This window comes from Mus caroli, chromosome 2 (genome assembly GCF_900094665.2).
Source record: "Mus caroli chromosome 2, CAROLI_EIJ_v1.1, whole genome shotgun sequence".
Lineage (NCBI taxonomy): Eukaryota > Metazoa > Chordata > Mammalia > Rodentia > Muridae > Mus > Mus caroli.
This window is the reverse complement of record NC_034571.1, coordinates 159,491,762-159,496,450: the sequence shown is the minus strand read 5'-3', so window position 1 is coordinate 159,496,450 and position 4,689 is coordinate 159,491,762. Positions and strand designations below refer to the sequence as shown.

The 4,689-nt window shown below is 53.4% G+C and overlaps 1 long non-coding RNA gene across 1 annotated transcript in view; it reads right to left on the bottom strand.

The window, feature by feature from the left end:
- Positions 1 to 1,779: 1,779 nt before the first annotated feature.
- LOC110290550 overlaps positions 1,780 to 4,689 on the bottom strand; it is a 7,420-nt gene continuing 4,510 nt past the window's right edge. The window contains exons 2-3 of the long non-coding RNA XR_002377454.2: positions 2,481 to 2,706; positions 1,780 to 2,219 (exon numbers count right to left, since the gene is read on the bottom strand). This is a non-coding gene — a long non-coding RNA (uncharacterized LOC110290550). The remainder of the gene's footprint in view (positions 2,220 to 2,480; positions 2,707 to 4,689) is intronic.

The window sequence follows — 4,689 nt, the reverse complement described above, 5'->3', positions numbered from 1 at the left end:
CTTGTCATGCAAGCCTGGGTTTGGTCACTGAAACACTCAGCAGAAGGAGAGAACCAACCCCTGAAGCTTGTCCTCTGACCTTCAATACACACAGATGCACCAGGAACAACGACGACGACCAGAACCACCACAACAACAATACCTAATGGTGTGGCATAGTTTTTGTTCTCAGCCACATTCAGTTGCTTCTCAGCTGTGCACATCTTGGCAAGTGTCTCTACCTCTCTGGGCACAACTTCCAGGTTGCTTTGCACTTGCCTGGCACATAAAAGATGCTCAGAGCCATCCCCATGGTCCTCCCTGAGCCCTAGATGTGCCAGGCCTCAACCATGCACGAGGCTTGGGGACTCCACCCAGTACCCACACTGTGCCTTGCCTGTGGCACATCACTGGTCATGCTGTCCCTCCCATAGTTCCAACATGGGAGTCCACTTGTGATGAGGTCACAGTTAGTATTTCTGACTGAAGCGCACGGTGGTTCTGGGGACCTTGCAGGCTTTCAACGACCGGGGAGTCCAGATGGTTTGAGAAAACCATCACCCGCTTCAGATCCAGAACCTTCAGCTGCAGCTGGGTATGGAATTTCTAAGGTGAGCATCACTTCCTCCCATGGGGCAGCCCATTCCTCCCAGCCCATGGCCTGTACCCGCCCATCTTAGACTCGGATGGAGACTCTTCTCTGTCCCCAGCTCCATCCAAACCAAGAGCATTGGGTTGGGGGACGCTCTTCCTCCTGTGTCACCGAGGAGTCTGACTCCTCGGTGACACCTGTAGTCCTAGCGCTCAGGAGGATGGAAAGTTCAAGGCTGGACTGGGCAGCCTTGAACTCAAAGATAAAATGTTAAACACACGATCCCATTGTTTGATGTGAAAAGAAGGCCAGAGAGGTGAACCACCTTCCCCATATCACTCGGCCAGGAAGGGACAGAAGAGGCCCGGGGAACAGGTGAAAACCTTTGACACTGTCACCTCTGACCTCAGCTTCCTCTACAGGTGGCACATGAGGAGGTGGAGCCCGGCCTAAAGACAAACTTCCTTCTCTCCCACACCTTTCCCTTTCTCTTCCTCTCTCTCCCTGTCTCCTCTCCCTCCCCTCCCAGCCTGCTCCTTCCTCTCCATATCTTTTCTGCCTTTTAGTTAGTTTGGAATCTAGCAGCCCTGAGGCTCTCACATCACCAGTAGAACAGGAAAGTCCCACCCCTGAGGTCTTAATTTCCTTCTCTGGTGAATGGGTCAACACAAGGTCCCCTTATTATCCAGTTGTGAGAATCCCAAGACCATGGCTGCCTTTTTAAAATTTTTAATTAATTTATTTATCTTAATATATGTGATTACACTGTCATTATCTTTAGACACACATGGAGAGAACATCAGATGCCATTACAGATGGTTGTGAGTCACCAGGTGGTTGGGAACTGAACTCAGGACCTCAGGAAGAGCAATCAGTGCTCTTAACTACTGAGCCATCTCTCCAGCCCTCCCCTGCCCCGCCCCCATGGCTACTTTGTTGTTGTTTTGTTTTGGGTTCTGGTTTGGTTTTGTTTGAGACAGGGTCTCTCTATGTAGCCCTGGCTGTCCTGGAACTCACAATGTAGAAAAGGCTGACCTCAAACTCACAGAGCTCCTCCTGCCTCTTCTGCCTCTGCCTCTGCCTCTGCCTCTGCCTCTGCCTCTGCCTCTGCCTCTGCCTCTGCCTCTGCCTCTGCCTCTGCCTCTGCCTCTGNCTCTGCCTCTGCCTCTGCCTCTGCCTCTGCCTCTGCCTCTGCCTCTGCCTCTGCCTCTGCCTCTGCCTCTGCCTCTGCCTCTGCCTCTGCCTCCCAAGTGCTCAGGTGTGTGTCATCACACACTTAGATGCCATGGCTGCCTTTAACAGTGTCAGTTGGCAGTTCCTGAGGTCAACACTGATAAATGGGCCTTGTAATTGCTGCTACACACTGACCCAGAAGAGAACTGGAGGGGGCTGAGGGTCAACCAAAGCCTGACACAGCTGGGCACGGTGGTGCATGTCTAAGATCCCAGCACTTGGGAGGCAGAAGAATCAGATGTTCAAGGATAACCTGTCTCAAAGAACAGACAGACAGACAGACAGACAGACAGACAGACAGACAGATTTGTCCATGGTGTTCCTAATGGTGCCATTCTTCATTCTCAGTGGTCAAATTCTGGGTCTGACTCAAACATGCATTGATTGACCAGTGGGCAAGCCAAGTGTGGTTTATCTGTAAGATGACACATTCATTGATTAAAAACAGCTGAGCTACTTGGTAAGCTGAGGCAAGAAGATTGCCACAAAGGCACTGCATGGTTGAAAGTGGGAAAGCTGGCAGTCTTAGAGGCCTCTGCACAGGAGCCCGTTCCAGACCGCCGAAGAGACAAACCCACAGCAATGGGGAATGGGGGCGGGGGGAGGGCTCCTCTTAGGGAATGTTCTGGAATTGGAGATGAGTGATGTGAAGGCTGACAACACTCAGCACACTTACCGCACCGTGGAAAGAAGCGCTCATCGCCTGGAGCGCCTGGCCATCACCGAGGGAGTGAGCAGCACCTGGCTGCAGGGTTGGTGCGTGAGGCACATCTGGAGGTAAAACTCTTCCTAGCCACCCTCCGTGGCACTGTGCTGGCTCAGCTGCTGTGTACCCAGCACCACTCGGAGTCAATGACATTCCCCATGGCCACCAGATAACCAGGGACTCTGGTGTCATGTGGCTGTGAGTGACAAGAGAAACACAAGCTGGCTCAGACAGGGCCACTGGGCAACGCTCTGGGACACAGCTCAAGACAAGCCTGATCACTCTATTTGGGACTCGTTCATCCCTGTTGATGTCCATCATGTCTGCCCACCTCACACCACCATTTGTCCCCTAGTCTGCACACGCCCTCCCCTACCCCTATCCTGGCCACACCTAGCACACACAGATGGCTTTGCCGCAGGGCCTTTACACTTGCTGTTGTGTGCTAGGCCCATGTCCTCTGAACTGGCTCCTTCTCGCTCTTTGTATCTCTGTTCAAGGAACTCCTCCTAGCTTCCCTGTCCCAAGGGATCTTTATGTTCCCTGCTGTTATCCCCTCCCCCACTAGGACTTTTCACCCAAAATTACCTTTGACCTGTGTCTATTTTCTGCCCTCCTGTCCCATGAGATTGTCAGTTTCCAGAGAGCCAGGCCGCCAGGCTGCCTCCTTACCAATACCTAGTACCCTGCACACAGTAGGTGCTCATCTGTGTACAGTCAGACACAAATTAATAAATGTGTGCACAAATGAGTAAGTGAATGAATGAATGAATGAATGCTTCTTTGTATAGAGGACAGGCCTCAGCCCCTGAGAGAGCTAAAGCCTCTTTAAGGACACACAAAACAGAGGTGACCCTGGGGCTCCCTTTCACCTCAGGCACCACCCAGATGCCCCAGTTGACTAAAGGCCATAAGTGGGCAGGAGGCCAATGCAGCCTAGAGGACCCCTGTACACCTGTGACTTCCTCCCTGGGAGGTCTAACCACTCAGCTTTCCAGCCCCATCCTGGCTGGGAAGTCTCTAGCTCAGATGACCATGGGGATTTTCACCAACAGGTAAGGGTGGGGACTCAGGTGGAATGGTGCCAAGTAGCACCAAGACAGCTGAGCTTCTGAAACTTAGCCAGGAAGAGAGCAGAGGGGCCAAGGCCATTTACCCAAGGCCCCAAGGACACAAGCCTGAGCTTCCGACCCCTCCAGCTCACTCTTGCCTTACGTGGCCACCACAGGTTCCTCCCGATACAGGAGTTTGCTGTCACAGGCATGCAAGGTAGCATACACCTGTGAACCCAGGACAGGACTCCAGGAGCCTGAGGCAGGAGGATCACTTTGGGTTTGAGGCCAGCCTGGACTATAGAGTGAGACCCTCTCTCAGCAAAATGGTAACAGCGTAGCAAGCAAAAGCATCCGGCATCGCCTCTGCCAAGTGAATGAAGGAAGGAAGAAAGGAGAAGCAGGCTAAGGCAGCGGGCAGGACAAGCAGCGGGGCCAGCATTGTCTGCCCCTGGCTCACAATCCCTGCTTCCTAGCACATTCCACCTTGGCCTCCCAACAGCCTCTAGGGGGACGAGGAGGCTGGCGGGAAATGACTCAGCCAAGGCCTGCAGGCTGTCTCCAGCTGCGGCTGAGCCGGTCCATGCTTCCAGGCGGCTCTCAGCCTCCACGCACTGACAAAACCAACCCAGAATTCTGCACGCCTCCCTTCACACTCAGACCAGCTTCCAGTGGAAAGACCGAGGCAGGCAGTTGAGATGTGTTGAGCAGATGAGGCCACTCCTGCATGTGCCCAGGAGCCCAAGGGCCCAGGAGTTTGACTGACTGACATTGCTGGCCAGGCCCAGAGAATAACTCAGCCAGGCTCTCAGTGAAGGAAGTTCGTGTCCTGGCAGCCTCTGCTTGTCCCTGGCTCTGAAGACGGGAACTACCTCCCCCAGGGCCTGTCACTTCTGGCAACAGCAGCAGATGTGGAAATCCAGAGGCTGAGCTGGCAGACAGCGGGTGGCGGACGGGACTTATGCCAGAAACATTGGGCTGACTGAGTGTGTGAAATGTGGCCAGTGCTGTATTTCATTCAGTCATTCAACAAACATCCATGGAGGGTCTGCTAGACCAGGCTCCTGGTCTCACCCCTAATATTGGTAGTTAGCAGAAGAGCATTAGTCAGTGTTTAAAATGACCCA